Raw genomic sequence first — 18,875 nt, 5'->3', positions numbered from 1 at the left:
TGTCCTGATAAAGTTTTTAAGCATCACTTTCAAAAGATGTTTACAAAAGAAAATCAGTTTGTTTAAGAAAATAGCTAATTAAATTTCTCATCTCAAAAAACAAAGTTTATCTATGCCTTAAGATTTGCTCAAATACATTAAATATTCCAATTGACTTATATATATGATATATAATCTTAGATGAAGCAGACTTTATAACCAGATGGTTTTAAAAATCATTTTTCACTTAACAATCTTATGACATTCCTAAGTCATAGCCAAAAAGCTTTAGTTGCAGTAAGCAATAATACTGCATAAAAGATTGTTTACTTAAATTTTCTTCTTTCGTTCTGCTCATTATTTACAACAAAATTTTAAACTCAACTGTTTAGTTTAAAGAGCTTTTAGCCTTCCTAGTAATCATAGGTGATACAATTATTGACCATTATGTCTTAATATTAGAAAATTTATGACCATAACAATATCATAATCAAAATTATGAATTTTTGAAACTAAAAATTGGTGCAGTGGATAGAGCACCGGCCCTGGAGTCAGGAGTACCAGTGTTCAAATCCGGCCTCAGACACTTAATAATTATCTAGCGGTTTGGGCTTGGGCAAGTCACGTAACCCCATTTGCCTTGCAAAAACCAATTTTGTTAATTGCATTCTCAAATTACCTTACACAGAAGATCAGTCTATATAGAATTATCTAATTGAAAGAGTAATAAAAAAGTTAATATCTGTATAGCAATTGGCATATGACCTAAAATTTTGGGTCTTTTTTTTCTTCTCCTTACAAACAATAACCTAAAGTAGAGAGAACATTTTTATACAGTTTATATATTTTTAATGCCAAATACCAAATTATTAGATAGCCATATTCTTGTTCACTTCAGGACTAAAATTTGCATATCAAACCAAAATTAATATATTGTTGTTTCTTCTTTATAAGCACAAGGTGAACAACAGATAGAGTTTTCCATACAGGTTTGAAAATCACTCCTGCTGTGCTGCTATGTGGTACAGTGGATAGAACACCAGCCCTATAGTCAGGAGGACCTGAGTTCAAATTTGACTTCACACTTGACACTTCCTAGCTGTGTGACTCTAGGTAAGTGACTTAAGCCTAATTGTCTCACCTCCAGTGCCATCTCCAGTCATCCTGATTCATATGTGACCACAGGTTTCAGATAGCTCTGGAGGAGAAAGTGAGGCTGGTGACATTGTATAGCATCCTCTCACTCTAATGCTCTTTTTCCCCCTTAGGATTTAGCAAGACAAATTGGGTTAAGTGACTTGCCCAAGGCCACACAGCTATTAAGTGTCTGAGGCTGGATTTGAATTCAGGCACTCCTGACTCCATGGTTGGTGCTCTATCCACTGTTCCACCTAGCTGCCCCTCTAATACTCTTCATGTGCATAACATAGAATCACTTCCCTAATGTCATGATCTTCTTCAAGAGTGAAGAAGAACCAGCCCAGCTGAGGAATGACCTCAGGTCAGGGTAAAGCCAACCATTGATTGAAGGCAAAAGAATTCAATAGTTCCAACTCTTCCCTTCTGGCAAAGGGAGAAGGCCTCCCAACCAAGGTCACAGACACTCCAGAGAGGGCAACCAGCACCTCCTACTGGCAAGCCAGAGAAACTATACTCTGTAAAGTCTTTAGTTATCCCAAACCCAGGTGAACCAGCCCCCCCCCCCCACTCAAGGTCTTAGCATAATGAAGAAGGGTGAGCAGAAAGGTGGATCCATAGAAAAATTCCTGGAAGGGAAAGGCCCCAACTCAGAGAGACCTGGAGGCTCTGAGGAGAATACAATCTGGTCTCCAGCACAGAAAGACTTCCTTGAGGAAATAAGGAAGGAGCTTAAAAATTTAGGAGAGACAATTAATACCTTGCAACAAGAAAAAAAAAACCTTAGAAGGTACAATTGGACAAACACAAAAGGAGAATAAATCTCTCAGATCCTCAAATGAGCAAATGCAAAAAGAAATTAATTCTCTCAAAACCTCAATTGGTCAAATGGAAAGCTCTTTCAAAAGTAGAACTGACCAATTGGAAAAGGAGTTGAAAAAAGTTAATGAAGAAAACTCCTCCCCCCAAAAAAGAACGGAGTCTACAGAAACTAATGACTACATGAGACAGAAAGAGTCAGTTAAACAAAATCAAAAAATAGAAAAAATAGAAGCAAATGTAAAATACCTCATCAACAAAACCACTGACCTCGAGAATAGATCGAGGAGGGCCAACCTGAAAATTATAGGACTTCCTGAAAACATTGAAGAGAAAAAAATCCTGGACTTAATATTACAGGATCTAGTGATGGAAAACTGCCCTGACATCATGGAATCAGAGGGCAAAGTAGTTTTTGAAAGAGTACATCGATCCCCTCCAGAAAAAGATCCTAAAATGAAAACACCAAGGAATGTTGTGGCCAAACTGCAAAACTATCAGATAAAAGAGAAAATCCTGCAAGCAGCCAGAAAGAAGCAATTTAAATATCAAGGAGACACAGTAAGGATCATGCAGGACCTGGCTGCATCAACCTTAAGGGATTGAAGGGCCTGGAATGAGATATTTCGAAGAGCATGGGAGTCTGGAATGCAGCCAAGAATCTACTTTCTTGTAAAGCTGAGCCTTCTCTTCCAGGGAAAAAGATGGACATTTAAGGAAAAATTTCTGATGAAAAGACCAGAGCTAAACAGAAAATTTGGATATCAAACAGGAGGTTCAAGAGACACATGAAAAGGTAAAAAAAAGGGGGGGGGCGGTAAAAGGAAAAAAATGCAATCCAGCAAGTTGAAACTGGCTATATTCCAGCATGGGGGGGGGGGGGAGACTCTCATAAATCCTGAGAAATGTAACTCTAACAGAGAGACTATACCTAGCCAGAAATGATGGACATCCATGACCTATCCATGAGACTGCTATCTAATGGGATGTAACTGGCTTTAACCCCACTTGGGAGAAAGACTCTAATAACTCTCAGGAATTTTGACACTCAGAATTTTCTATGATGTAGATAGAATGATCTAAAAAAATACACTACTTCCCTAAAAAGGGGGACAAGAAAGAGAAGGGAGGGGGGAGGGAATTGAATGGGACAAATCTCATTACACTAAGAGGTACAAGAAACCTATGGTAATAGTGGGGAAGAAGGGAGCAGAGGAGAAACACATGAATCTTCTTCTCATCAGACTTGGCTTAAAGTCAATCTACATATACTCAGTTAACTTATAAAACATCTAACCTTTCAAGTATTAAAAGGGGAAAAGGGGAGGGGGGAAAGGATAAAGGGAAGGGGAGTGGGGGAAAATAAGGGGAAATAACAAAAGGAAGAGAAGGGAAAAGGGAAAAAGGGAAAGGGGAAAGAAAGGGGAGGGTGTGATATAGGAGGGCAAACACACTGAAGGGGGTGGTATTCAAAAACAAAATACTGGGGAATATGGATAAAAGGGGGGAAAGGGGGAAAAATACAAACAGAGGGAAGATAGCACAGAGAGCAATAAAGAATTAGTAATCATAACCTTGAATGTGAATTGGACGAACTCTCCCTTAAAAAGTAAGCAAATAGCAGAGTGGATTAAAAACCAGAATCCTACAATATGTTGCTTACAAGAAACTCATTTGAAGCAGAGAGATAAATATAGAGTAAAGGTAAAAGGTTGGAGCAAAATATATTTTGCTTCGGCTGAAGTAAAAAAAAGCAGGGGTAGCAATCATTATCTCAGACAAAGCATCAGCAAAAATAGACAGCGTTAAAATTGATAAGGAAGGAAACTTTATCCTCCTAAAAGCTACCATAGACAATAAAGTCGTTTCAATATTGAATGTATATGCACCCAGTGTGACAGCACCCAAATTCTTAGAGGAGAAGCTGAAAGAATTACAGAAAGACATAGACAGCAAAACTCTAATAGTAGGAGACCTCAACCTCCCACTATCAGTTCTAGATGAATCAAATCATAAAACAAACAAGAAAGAAATTAGGGAGGTAATTAGATTGTTAGAAAAATTAGATATGGTAGACTTATGGAGGAAACTGAATGGGGATAGAAAGGAATATACCTTTTTCTCTGCAGTACATAGAACTTATACAAAAATTGACCATGTACTAGTACATAAAAACCTAATTATCAACTGCAGAAAGGCACAAATAGTGAATACATCTTTCTCAGATCACAATGCAATAAAAGTCTTATGCAATACTGGGCCAAGGATATATAGACCCAGAGCAAATTGGAAACTGAATGACCTCATTTTAAAAAATGAATGGACCAAAAAACAAATTATAGAAAGAATTAACCATTTTATCCTAGATAATGATAATAATGAAACAACACACCAAAACCTATGGGATTCATTCAAAGCAACTCTCAGGGGATATATTATAGCTCTAAACGCTTATATGAATAAATTGGAGAAAGAGGAAATCAATGAACTAAACAAGCAGCTAAAAAAATTAGAGAAAGAAGAAATCAAAAATCCCCAATCAGATACCAAATTAGAAATTTTAAAAATTAAAGGAGAAATTAATAAAATCAAAAGCAAAAAAGCTATTGAATTAATAAATAAAACCAAAAGTTGGTATTATGAAAAAAACCAATAAAATTGATAAACCTCTGGTCCATTTGATTAAAAAAAAGAAAGAAGAAAACCAAATTGCTAGTATTATAAATGAAAAAGGTGAACTCACCACCAATGAGGAGGAAATTAAAGTAATAGGATTTATTCCAGGAATGCAGGGATGGTTCAATATTAGGAAAACTGTTTGTATACTCAATTATATCAATAACAAACCTATCAGAAATCATATGATCATATCAATAGATGCTGAAAAAGCTTTTTAGAAAATACAGCCTCCATTCCTATTAAAAACAATACAGAATGTAGGAATAAATGGACTGTTCCTTAAAATAAATAGCAGTATCTATCTGAAACCATCAACAAGCATTATATTCAATGGGGAGAGGCTAGAGGCATTCCCAGTAAGATCAGGGGTCAAACAAAGTTGCCCATTATCACCACCACTATTCAATATTGTATTAGAAATGTTTGCATCAGCAATTAGAGAAGAAAAAGAAATTGAAGGAATTAGAGCTGGGAAGGAAGAGACAAAACTCTCACTCTTTGCAGATGACATGATGGTCTACCTAGAGAATCCCAAGGAATCATCTAAAAAACTACTGGAAACAATTAGCAATTTTAGCAAAGTTGCAGGTTATAAAATAAGCCCCCATAAATCCTCAACTTTTCTATATATGTCTAGCAAGATACAGCAGGAAGAGGTAGAAAGAGAAATCCCATTCAAAGTAACCTCAGACAGTGTAAAATATTTGGGAGTCTATTTGCCAAGACATACTCAGAATCTTTTTGAAAACAATTATAAAACACTTCTCACACAAATTAAATCAGATTTAAATAACTGGGGAAATTTCAACTGCTCATGGATAGTGAGAGCTAATATAATAAAAATGACAATTCTACCAAAACTAAATTATCTGTTTAGTGCCCTACCAATTAAGATTCCAAAAAATTACTTTAATGAGTTAGAAAAATTGTAAGTAAATTCATATGGATAAATAAAAAGTCAAGAATTGCCAGGAGCTTAATGAAAAAATGCAAATGAAGGTGGCTTAGCCGTACCTGATCTAAAATTATATTATAAAGCATCAGTCATCAAAACTGTTTGGTATTGGCTAAGAATTAGAGTGGTGAACCAGTGGAATAGACTAGGTGTAAAAGCAGGAGAGGGTTATAGTAATCTGCTGTTTGATAAACCCAAAGAGCCTGGCCACTGGGATAAAAACTCCCTCTTTGATAAAACCTGCTGGGATAATTGGAAGTTAGTATGGAAGAAACTTAGATTAGACCAACACCTCACACCCTTTACCAAGATAAGATACAAATGGTTACAGGACATAGACATCAAAAACAATACTATAAGCCAATTAGAAGATCAAGGGCTATTCTCCCTGTCAGATCTATGGAAAGGGGAACAGTTTATGACTAAGGAAGAATTGGAGAACATCACTAAAAACCAATTAGATGATTTCAATTACATTAAATTAAAAATCTTTTGCACAGATAAAACCAATGTAATCAAGATCAGAAGAAAAGTAGTAAATTGGGAAACAATCTTTACAACTAATGATTCTGACAAAGGATTCATTTCTAAAATATACAGAAAACTGAGTCATATTTTTAAAACAAAAAGCCATTCCCCAATTGACAAATGGTCAAAGGATATGCAAAGGCAATTTACAGATGAGGAGATCAAAGCAATCCATAGCCATATGAAAAAATGCTCTAAATCATTAATTATTAGAAAAATGCAAATTAAAGCTTCTCTGAGGTACCACCTCACACCTCTCAGACTGGCCAATATAACCAGATGGGACATTGAGCATTCTTGGAAGGGTTGTGGGAAATCTGGGACACTATTACACTGTTGGTGGAGCTGTGAACTCATCCAACCCTTCTAGAGAGCTTTTTGGAACTATGCCCAAAGGGCAACAAAAATGTGCATACCCTTTGACCCAGCAGTTCCACTACTGGGTCTATACCCTGAAGAGATGAGGAAAAAAGGGTAAAAATATTAGTTGTACAAAATATTTATAGCAGCCCTGTTTGTGGTGGCAAAGAATTTGAAATCCAGTAAATGTCCTTCAATTGGGGAATGGCTTTGCAAACTGTGGTATATGTATGTCATGGAACACTATTGTTCTATTAGAAACCAGGAGGGATGGGATTTCAGGGAAACCTGGACGGATTTTCATGAACTGATGCTGAGTGAGATGAGCAGAACCAGAAAAACACTGTACACCGTAACAGCAACATGGGAGTGATGTTCAAACTTGAAGGACTTCCTCATTCCATCAGTGCAACAATTGGTAACAATTTTGGGTTATCTGCAAAGGAGAGTACCATCTGTATCCAGATAAGGAGCTGTGGAGTTTGAACAAGGTACAAGGACTATTCCCTTTAATTTGGGAAAAAAATCCCAAATATCTTATTGTCTGATCTGCTTACCTCTGAGAATTCTGTTCTCTTTGAGGATATGATTTCCCTCTCACCACACCCAATTTGGATCAAGGTACAACATAGAAACAAAGTAAAGACTGATGGAGTGCTATCTGTGGGGTGGGGGTGGGTGGAGGGAAGCAAGATTGGGATAAAATTGTAAAAATCAAATAATATCCTTAATAAAAAAAAGAGTGAAGGACAAACAATAGCAACAACAACAATAGCTGAGAAGACAGGTAGCTATCAGGGTAAAGAGCAAAGACAGCAAAAGTGAAAAGGGAAGGAGGAATTGCATTGCGTGAGAAAGGTAAAAGCCTGGAGAATGCTTCCACACCCCCCCCCAATATAGTGAATGAAGTAGTTATCTTACAGAGATTGTGTGGCTACAGCCAGCCATCTCTTGACTCTATAGGGGTAGGAACTGCCAAGGGAGAAGAAAATTCTGGTGCTGAGAAACATTAGCTTGGTTTTTGTCTTGTAGTATTTTAGGATTTTGTGATAAAAGAGGTTGAAGGTTGTTAGTCTGATTTCTTCTTGATCACAGACTAAGTGGGGAAGGAGGGATGAGAGGGTTTGAAATAGGACTGTGAGACCCCCTAGGGCTAGGTGAAAACCTTCTGCTTTGCTTGTTGGATCTTTAATCTTAGATTGTGGTTTACCCAATATTTATCTTTATAAAATTTTATTTATTTAAGACAATGGGTTTATGTGACTTGCCCAAGGTCTCACAACTAGGTAATTATTAAATGTCTGAGGTCAGACTTGAACTCAGGTCCTCCTGGCTCCAGGGCCAGTGCTCTCTCCACTATGCCACCTAGCTCCCCCCCCCAATTATTAATTTTAAAAATTTAAACAAAAGTCATATCAGACTAAAAAAATGCTTTGCTTTCACACTAGTGTTTCCTGAAACACAACTAACCCAACAATTTACTAAAAAGACACGAATAGAGGAACCAGCTTTGCTCTTATACTAAGAGGTTCCAGAGACACAATACATAACCAATTAAATCCAGGGTGCATCAGAACCAATCCAAAAAAACAACCTAGAAAAAAACCAGGAGGGTACCCAGAGGCCTTAATCAGAGGAAATTTTCACCAAGGCAAAAATTTCAGTAACCAGAGAGAAAATCCTAGACAATATTTTGACTTAAACCAAAACAAAATAGAGCAATTGAGTTGAAAAGTGGCAGACTCACCCCTTCCAAGGCCAACTAAAACTTTTACCAGGCTCAAAATATGTTTTAGCCCTGAGTCCTTTAAGCAGTATCATTAGGCATATGTCTGCCCTTATGCAAGTCATCTGTCCATCCTAAATCATCAAAGAAACAAGAATTTGGTTCAAAATAGAGCAGGGAATTGAAAAGTTACACACTTCATTCCTTCCAATGAGGGGGAGAAAAGGCCTGTTCCTCTTCAAATCTCTAATACATCAGTCCACAAGGCGCTATTATTTTTAACTTTAATTTTCTTAGATTAAAATGAAATAACAAAAAATTTATCCATGAAGCTTTTATGTAGGATCTTACCTAGAAACTTATAGATGGATGACATCATTGAAGATATCAACAAGAGCTTAATAAGGTAAAGGTATTTATAGAAATCTCACAAAGAGTCATAAAATTTTGACAGTCAAAGTTTGACTGTCAACCAATCAGGTTACATATTAGTACATAAAAGTTTCTTTGATGTATGATTCTCTAACCCATCCATAAGGTCTGTCCTATGTCAGAATTGATAAGGATATAATTAGCAGCAGGACTTCTGTCTCCTGTTCTGATTTGATATTTTATGTTATCAGGTATGATATAGATATATAAAATATTGGAATTTCTACCATTCCGAAATGTAATAAGTATGAGACTTTATTTAGTCTCTTATAGAGATATTCAGATAAGTTCCTTACTTTCTCAGGTCTTTTTCTGTTTACACAACTGAAAAACCAAAGGAATTAGAAGTAGACCAGAATCAGTCTTCAGATTTATATTCAGACTTTCAAACCCCAATTTGAGGCTGAGAAACCAATTTTTGATCAGAAATATAGGATTAAGATGTTAAATATTTACAAAATTCTGTATAAGAAGTAAAGCGATTTAATCAAAGTGACATGTATAGTAAATATGAAGGCTAAGATTCAAAACTATACGTCCTGATTCTCAAGAGTGGACAATTTTTATGCACAATATTATATCCTTATAGAACACACTAGCAAGTTAAGTAGCAAATAGTTTTTTAATGATAATTTAACTTAGTATTTCCTTTTATAACTTCTGATATTTTCCCCCTGAAACTCCCATTTCTTCCACTCTTAGCAGGTATAAGCTGGTCATCATACCCTGGTGGAGGCCCTTTTCATGGTTAGATTTTTTTTCCCGATTGCAAATTGTAATGTTTTCAGTTCTCTTCAACTCCCAGCAGAGAATAGTAAATGAAGAATAGAAAGTACCCCCACCCTTCTTGAAAGAAGAGTCTCTTATAATCATTTTGGTATTTTATATAATACATATAAAATGACTTAAATATACATATTGTCACTCAATGAAATGAATTACATCACATTAAAATAAATTAGAAGCATAAATACAAGAATTTCCCCTTGTCTATTTGTAACCTTGAAATGGAAGATGAGAACCCATAAGGATAGATGAGAAGGTAACATTGGACTGGCATCATGGTAAGAAATTTTATAAATAATAACTTATGTAACTTTCACAACAACCTTTAAAACTATTATCCCCATTTTATAATTGAGGAAATGGACTTTGTGACTTGTCTAAGATTACTCTTTGTCCCTCAGAAAGGAACAATGCCATCAGGAGGGTGATGACTTGCAAATGATTTAGATCTAAGGGAGACAGATCTGTGTAAAATCATAATCCTTACTCTCTCCTCCAGACATCAGAGTCCAGTAGTAAGACACAGGTCAGAATGAATGGTAATGGCTCAGAATGCAATCAGAGACTTTTTTTCTTTTTTTTTTTACCAATATTAAAATAATCTTTAATGAGTTGGAATTGTTAAAAATATAGCAACAAGGCTAATTTCTTTATGGCATAGTTACTGCATTAAGCATTCATAATGTTCTATTTCTATTTCAACTGTATTGTCTAAGGGGCTACATCCTGTATTTGATGTGTTTGAGTCACAGATTACTTCTTAAAGAATCAACAAACATCTGGAGTATAACAATCAAAGAAAAATGTACTGAAGCAGGTGTCTTTGCCAAGTAATTATAAATTTTATGCTTTTTTCAATTTTTCTTCTTTTTTCTTTTGTTCCAGACTAGCAGGTGAAAAATCTAATTTAGGTGCTGTATTCCACACTCTCCCAAATATGAAATTCTTCAAAGTTTAGTATATTTGTCCAGTTGAGAATTTCATCCACTTTCCATTCCATTACTGAGTCCATTCCACCTTCATCAATTGCTTTTATCAATCCTTTTGTTGCTTTAAGAATTAAGTCTGTACATTGAGGATCTGCTTTCCTTGTTTCCAGGCATAATACATTTGTCTCATCCATCTAATTTTTTTATGTTTCCTTCTTATATTACTGTCCTTCCTTCTCTTCAGTTTGGAGAAGTGAAAGTCAATTTTTCTATTTCCTTCTTCAGTGATCTCATCAATGTCTTTCAAAAATCTTTTGGAAACAGGTCTCCAGCCATTGCTCTCCACACATTTATACCAATCATCACAGTCATCTTTTAGATATTTCTTATTAAATTTCAAATGTGATAGGTGTTTTGGGATAATATTCACATAATCCTTAGGACTGTTAGCACACATATCTACAATAGGTTTGTGAGTGAGAATTTTATAATATATATTGGGAGGAAACTTCTCTCCACCTAATCTGATTTGAATATTAATTCCAGAAGCAGCATCTCTAGAAGTGCTGCTGGAATTGAAGTGATTTCTATTGAATCACTGCTATAGGGCACAGCTTTCATCAAAAACAAGGGAAATGCTGTCTGAGTTATGCCATTTTCTGTGTCTTTCACCAGGCAACTCTTCCGAATTGTTTTCTGTTTCCCTATGGGCTCTCTTTCTATATGAGGTGGTTGGTTTGTATTCAAATTTGGTGAAGGTTTCTATTCCTGCTCTTGGATAGACTCGTTTTGACCACTTCTGATTTCAAGCTGACACCTGATTTCATTTGCAGATGTATTTGGACTAGCAAATTCTTGATCAACTGTTAATAAGTTTCTAGAAATCACTGCATATAATCTCCTATGCTTTTTTTTTTTTTACAGAGAAGCTTGGTACCCCCCAAACAGATCTCCAGGAAGGTCATCTGGACAACAGACAATATGCTGTTGTTGTCATTGTTGTTTTATCATCTAACTGTTTTGACATAATACTGCCCAAGATAGACTAAACCTCCTTCATTTGTGAATGTGTCTTTCTGTGTACCACCAAAGTTCAATAACTTGAAAAGCAATGGTTTTGGTCTAACCAGAACCTCTTGTTCCAACACTGGAATTTGTGAAGTACAAGGTCACCATCTGTCTCAGACGACATTTTGGGATTGTACATTTGCCTGGTTAGTGACTGCAAGAGCTCTCTCAAATCCACTGAGGGCCTCTACTCTGTCTCCAGAGTTGAGGAGAACTTCTGTCCATGCTGGTGATGGCCATGCCCCTAGTGGAACTGGGCACTACCACCCTTGGAGGGTGGTCTCTGGTGCTGTGTCCCATATTGCGGCCCTTTAGATGGCTTTGGGGGGATGGGGGGAAGGGGGAAGGGAAGAAGGGCAGAAGGACCTTGGTGGATGTTACTTTAATTTCAAACTCATTGTTGGTGAGTGCACTTTATTCATTTTTGCTTCTGGTAATTTGGTTTTCTTTCCTTTTAAAATCAAATAACCAAAGTCTTTTCTTAAATTCAACTCTTAGTTTCATTTATTAATAGAATAACTTTATTTTTCCTTCCAATTTTATTAGTTTCTACTTGGTTTTTCAGATTTTTCAATATGGTATTTAATAGAGGATTTTTAGTTTGTTCTTTTTTCTAGATTTTTCTAATTGTATGGTAAATTTGTAGATCTCTCTCTCTATTTTATTCATGAAACCATTTAGTAATGTTAAATTTCCTCTAATAACTGCTTTATTTTCATACTATAAATTTTGTATGATGTCACAACATTGTATTGACTTGGATGAAATTGATTTGTTTTATCCACTCATTCTTTAAAATTATTATTTACTTTTCAATTCATTTTTAGTTTATCTTTCCATGGTCCTTTATTACATGCAATTTTTATTGCATCACAATCTGAAAAGAATTCATTTAAAATATCTGCTTTTCTGCATTTGATTATGAAATTTTTATTCCTTAACACATGGTCAGTTTTTGTGTAGATGCCATGGAACACTGAGAGAAAGATATATTCCTTTCTATTCCCACTTGTTTTTTCTCCAGAGGTCTATTATATCTAATTTTTCTTAAATTCTATTCACTTTCTTACCTTTTTTAATTTTGTGGTTAGGTTTATCTAATTCTGAGAGAGGGAGGTTGAAATCCCCCATTAATATAATTTTGATGTCTATGTTTTCCTGTAACTCATTTGGCATCCCCTCTAAGAATTTGGATGCTATACCATTTGGTGCATACATGTTTGATATTTATATTACTTCATTGCTTATAGTATCTTTTAGGAAGATGGATTTTCCTTCCTCATGCCTTTTTAATAGATTTATTTTTGGTTTCATTCTGTCTGATATCAATATTGATATTCCTGCTTCTTTGCTTTAGCTGAAGTATAATTCTCTGCTTCATATGTGTATATTGTTTACAAGAAACAATATATTGGTGGATTTTGATTTTTAATCCACTCAGGTTCCATTTTATGGGAGGGGACATCCTCTCCCATTTACATCCAGAGTTATGATTACTCTGCATTTCCCTTCATCCTTTCTTCCCCCTGTTTGTACTTTTCTCTCTCCTTTCCCCTTACCACCCTCACCAATGTTTTCTTCTGACTACTGCCTCCCTCCATATGCCCTTTCCTCCTTTCCCCTGTATTTCTCTGATGGTTAGAATTAATTTCTAAACCCATTTGGGAACATATAATATTCTCTTTTTGAGTCAAATCTGTTAAGAGTAATATTTACCTAGTGTTTGTACTCTCTCTTCTTTCCCTCTACGATAATAAGTCCTTTGTGCCTCTTCATGGGCTGTCATTTATTCTCTAATGCTTCTGCTTTCTTCATCCAATATTGTCCTTTTGTAATGTCCTGTTTTATACCTGTCTTGTACCCACTCCCTCTGTCCAAGTATACTTACGCCTTTCAACTGTCCTCATAGAATACAATTCTCAGAAGTCATAAACATCATTACTTCATAACCAATTTATACCCACAACCTTTGTCCAAGAACACTCCCACCAACTGTCCCAATAGAAATGCAATCTTCATGAACTTATGTACCCTCACATCATGATTAATTCATACCCACATTCTATTTATGCTCCTTTCAAGGGAAATACAGTTCTCAAGAGTTAAAAGTATTTTTTTCCTTTGTAGGTATGTAGTCAATTTAGTCTTATTGCCTAACACTTTTCTTTTTGTTTACCTTTTTATGTAACTCTTGAATTTTGTGTTTTAAGATCAAATTTCTTATCAGTTCTATCAGTTTTATCAGATAAGTTTGAAAGTCCTATATTTTATAGAATATCCATCTTTTCCCTTGAAAGAATATGCTGAATTTTGCAGAGTAGTTTATTCTTGTTTGTAATCCAAATTACTTTGCTCTCTGGAGTATCATGTTACAGACTCAGATCCTTTAATGTTGAAGCTGATAAATCCTACCTAACCATGATTGTGGTTCACTGGTATGTAAATTACTTCTTTTTGACTGCTTGCAATATTTTCTCGTTTTAAGAATTCTGAAATTTGGCCACAATATTCCTTGGAATTTTTATTTTGAGATCTCTTCATGGGTGTCATTGATTGATTCTCACAAGGACTATTTTATCTGATTGTTTTAGGAATTTAGAGTGGTTTTCTATGTTAATTCCTGAAAGATATTGTCTCATTTCTATTTCTGATCATAGTTTTTACTTAGATCAATCATTCTAAATGATCTCTCCTTGATCTAGTTACATATTCTTCAATGTTTTCAGCCTTTTTCCTTTTTTTATGTGGAATCTTGGTGTCTCCTAGAATTATTAATTTTCATTTATTCAATTCTAATTTTTTGAGTTTCACTTTCTTCAGTTAACATTTGTGTTTAATTTTCCAGATGTTATTTCCTTTTTACAACAATTTTACTTTTAAGGAGTCATTTTTGTTTTGCATTTGTCCAAATTTACTTTTAAAGATTTTTTTCTTCATTCAATTTTCCTGAATTCTCTGCATCTAATTCTCTCTTGTCATTTCTCAAGTTTTCTTCTTCCTTTCTTCTTTGGTTTTTTAAAGATTTTTGGAATTCTTCTAAGAAGTCTTGTTGTATTTGAGACCAATTCTTTCAAACACTTTGCGGTTTTACATATAGGCATTTTGTCACTGCTTTCCTTTTCTGAGATAACTTTTTAATTTTTCCTATCACATTAGTTACTTTCTATGGTTAATGCTCTTTTTTGGTTCATTTTTATAGTTGAACTCTGCCACTAGATCACAGAGGGAATAGTGCTATTATTTTTGTTTGGGGTTTGGGCATATTGTCTCTTGTTTACCATTCTGGCTACTTAGATGTTTGTTGTTTGCTTTCTGTGCCTGGGTAACCCAATGCCACAGCAGCATTCTGAACTTGATCTTTGTTCTCTGAGCTAGGATGGGACCCTGGAAGCTGATCTGCAGTATGGCAAAGGACTTCCAGCTGGCTTCCCAGTTTTCCTATGTATACTTGAACTACTGTCCTTATTTATCCACATGAAGCAGATATTTTTCTGAAGTTTCTCCAAGTATTTCCAATTTGAAAAACTTGCTTTTGCTCTGTTTTTCTGTTTGTTCTATTGCTTTAGGGTCTATTTAGAGGCTCCATCCAAAGTTATTTCTGGAAAAACTGTATTAGTTTCCTGGCAGAAAATCATCCATCAGATTTTAAAATGACGTCACTCTAGATGGGAGGCATAGCTCAATGGAAGAGCAAATCAGAGTTGAAAAGGCACTTGACATACTATAACAATGGGCTGCATCAAATAAGATGAAATTTTAATTGAAATACATATTTGACTTTCAAAGAAACTTCAACTTCTTAAGTTCATGATGTGAAGTACATTGTTAGGAAGAATTGTCTTGAAATTTATGTCTATCTTTTTATGTCTCTAGCTAAACTATATCTATCTATCCATCCATCTCTCTATCTATCTCTATCTCTTTATCTCTCTAATCTTTCTCTTTAAATAACTATTTATTTCCAATGATATTTGCCATTGGATGTTATCTGGAGTATTGTGTAAATTTCTGTACACTACAGCTTAATAAAAACTATTGAGATTATTTTAAATTTGAAGTAAAAATAAAATATCATAACAATTAGAGTTTTCCAAATCTGAAATGAAGCTACATTGAGAAATGATAGATTTGCTATTCTTGGAGAATTCAAGCAGGTTCTAGATGATCACCTACCTTGTATGTGCTATACTGTAATTTGAGATTCTTTTCATATATGAGCTATACTAGATGAACAGTGATGTGCCTTCTGACTCACAGATTCTAGTAAGCTGTGATTCATTTCCATAGTGATTATAGGGAGAAAAAAAAAGGGGGGGGAGATTTGGATGCTAAGGATTTCACACTTTTCCCATTCACATTTCTTCTGATTTGATTTAAAGCATTATTCTGACTTTTAAAAATCTTTTGGGATACCAATTTTCTCATTTAATATGTTAGGTATCCTTCCAGCTTCATCTCATCTGCAAATTCTGCAAACATGACACATTTGATAAATATAACTCCTTCAACCAAAAAATGTGAACAAGACCAATCCCTGAGGGTTTTCATTGCATGCCTAGAATATGCTAAGAATGAAATTTTTCATTCATTCATTTTCATTAGAGATTATTTTCCAAGTTTCATTCAACTTTTCCACCCAACATTTAACCAGTCCTGTATCTCTCTAATTTTCCATTCTGCAATTACAATATTCTTCATTATTTAGTCATTTTCAGTTACTTCTGACTCGTTGTGACCCCATTCTTATTTTTGTTGGCAAAGCTACTTGAGTGATTCACTATTTCCTTCTCTAGCTCATCTTACAGAGGAATAAATAGAGGAAAACAGATAAATGACTTGCCTAAGGTCACACAGTAAGCTTATGTAAACAGATTTTTAACTCAGGACAATGAGTTATCCTAACTCCAGGCTGGGCACTCTATCCACTCTGTACCATCTACCTGTCAGACAATATTCTACCCTTTCTTTGATTCATGTTGTCTTTTTCCTGGGATTGGATCTTAACTCTTCTGTCTACTGTAAAAGTTTTATTAACCTCTTACTTGATCTCCTTCCTTTTAGTCTCTATCTCTAGACATCATCTACACTTTCAAACTGATGATTCAAAAATATGTCTGAATATATCACTCCCCTGAAGTGACTACTTTTTGCATTTGCATCTTATATAAAATCATCAATCTAATATTTAAAGGCCTCAGCAATAAAGTTTTCAATAATTTTTCTAGGCTCATTTATTATTCTTTTCCTTCACAGATTGTTTTTATGCAAATATTATTTTATTTTTTCCAATTACATGTAGAGACAGTTTTCAACATTCATTTTTGTAAGATTTTAAGTTCCAAATTTTTCTTTCTCTGTCTTTTCTCTTTTTTCTCCCAAACATGACAAACAATCTAATATAGATGATTCAACCTAAATATATTTCCACATTAGTCATGTTATAAAAGAGGAAACAGAACAAAAGGAAAAGAAACATTTTTGTTACCTTTTTGATATCTAATAACTGTGAGAAGTAATTAGGGATCATGCTTTCATAGTTTAAAGTCATAAGCAGTTTTTGCTAAAAGAAGTTAATCATTATCTGTTATGTTGATGTGAGGATCATGATGTTACAATGATGTTTTGTAGGATTATCTGTTCTCTTTTCTTTCACTCTGCTACCATTGTCATAGAAGCAGAAGGTATACCCATGAGTCAGGGGGGTTATTTTGTACTTTCGTCTCTTTTATGGGCAAATAATTAGCTAGCTTGTACTTCAGACTGTAGACAATCTTTCAACAGAACTAAATTAAAAACCTATCTAAATCAATGTGAACTTTGAAAAATCAGGGCACTCTGACATAAGCTTTGAGAACATGAATCCAACTCCACTTTATCATAAAGACATCAGAGTAAGGCTTTCAAATTCAGCAGTGAAGTGATATGAGGGTGAATTCATTATCTGTAGGACAGAATAAATACATACAAATACATTCAGGTAAGGTGCCTCATGACTTTAAACTATGAAAGAATAATCCTTACCTGCTTCATAGGATTGTTATTTACCATATGAAGTTAAAAAATTCTTTGTATAATATAAAGAATGAGAAAATTTTGTGACTATATGAGAGGGAAATAGCCAACAACTTGGAAAAGAAAAACAACTATTTAAAAAAGAGAATTGGTCAAATGGAAAAAGAGAGAAAAAATTCATTGAAGAAAACAACTCTTTAAATAGTATAATTGGCCAAATGGATAAGGAAGCACAAAAGCTGAGGAAAACAACTCTTTAAAAATTCAATGTGGAGGGGCGGCTAGGTGGCGCAGTGGATAAAGCACTGGCCCTGGAGTCAGGAATACCTGGGTTCAAATCTGGTCTCAGACACTTAACAATTACCTAGCTGTGTGACCTTGGGCAAGCTGCTTAACCCCATTTGCCTTGCAAAAAACCTAAAAAAAATTCAATTTGGGCAAACAGAGGCAAAGGACTCGTAAGTTATTAAGAATCAATCAAACGCATTTAAAAGAATGAAAAAAAAATAGAAGAAAATATAAAATACCTTATGGGAAAAACAGTTGAACTGGAAAATAGATCCAGAAGTGGCAACATCAAAATCATTGGATGCTTGAAAGCCATAATCCAATGGAGGGAATGGACAGCATCTTTTAAGAAATTATCATGGAAAGCTGTCTGAATCAGAGGGCAAAGTAGGCATTGGAAGAAATCAAAAGCCATCTCAAGAAATTAAAACCAAGGAATATTAAAACCAATTTACAGACTATCCATTTAAAGAAAATATATTACAAGTGTCAAGAAATTTAAATTTAAATATTGGGGAGTCACAATCAAGATTATATGAAACTTATCAGCTACAATAATAAAAAATCAGAGTTCATGGAACAGATTATTTCAGAAGACAAAGAAGTTAAGACTAGAACCAAAAATCACATGAAGCAAAATATAATATGTCAAGGGCAAAGATTCAATGAAATAAGATTTCAAGATTTCATAAACAGAACACAAGAATTAAAGAAAAAGATCTTATTCAATATCAAAACCCATAGAAAACAACACAAGGAGATCCATTAACCTGAATTCTTTGCTTCCCTACATAGGATGATGCTACTTGCAATTATCTGAAATTGTACCACTCCTAGTACAGCTTGTCAGGGTGTGAAGAATGATATAAAATAAATAATTAAGGAATGAGAAATATTATTTCACAATGAAGAGACACAAAATATCTATTATAGTAGATAGAAAGATGGGAGGCTAGGTGATGAGCGTTGCTTGGCTCAAAGTGGGTGTGTGTGTGTATATATATATATATATATATATATATATATATATATATACATATATATGTTTATATATATAAACACATGTATATACTATAAAATATATAATATATACAATATGTTGAAAATAGAAATCTTTTGCCTTACTGAAAAATATAAAGGGAAAAGATTAAGTAGAAGAAGAAGGAGAAATTGACAG

General features: G+C 34.5%; 1 pseudogene; it reads right to left on the bottom strand.

The window, feature by feature from the left end:
• Nucleotides 1-10,244: 10,244 nt before the first annotated feature.
• On the bottom strand, nucleotides 10,245-11,522 carry LOC141498816 (protein MFI pseudogene; annotated as a pseudogene).
• Between the last annotated feature and the right edge of the window lie 7,353 nt (nucleotides 11,523-18,875).

The sequence above is a fragment of the Macrotis lagotis genome, chromosome X (genome assembly GCF_037893015.1).
Source record: "Macrotis lagotis isolate mMagLag1 chromosome X, bilby.v1.9.chrom.fasta, whole genome shotgun sequence".
In the NCBI taxonomy this organism is placed as follows: domain Eukaryota; kingdom Metazoa; phylum Chordata; class Mammalia; order Peramelemorphia; family Peramelidae; genus Macrotis; species Macrotis lagotis.
The sequence above is the reverse complement of the archived record's forward strand: the minus strand, read 5'-3'. Positions and strand labels throughout refer to the sequence as shown.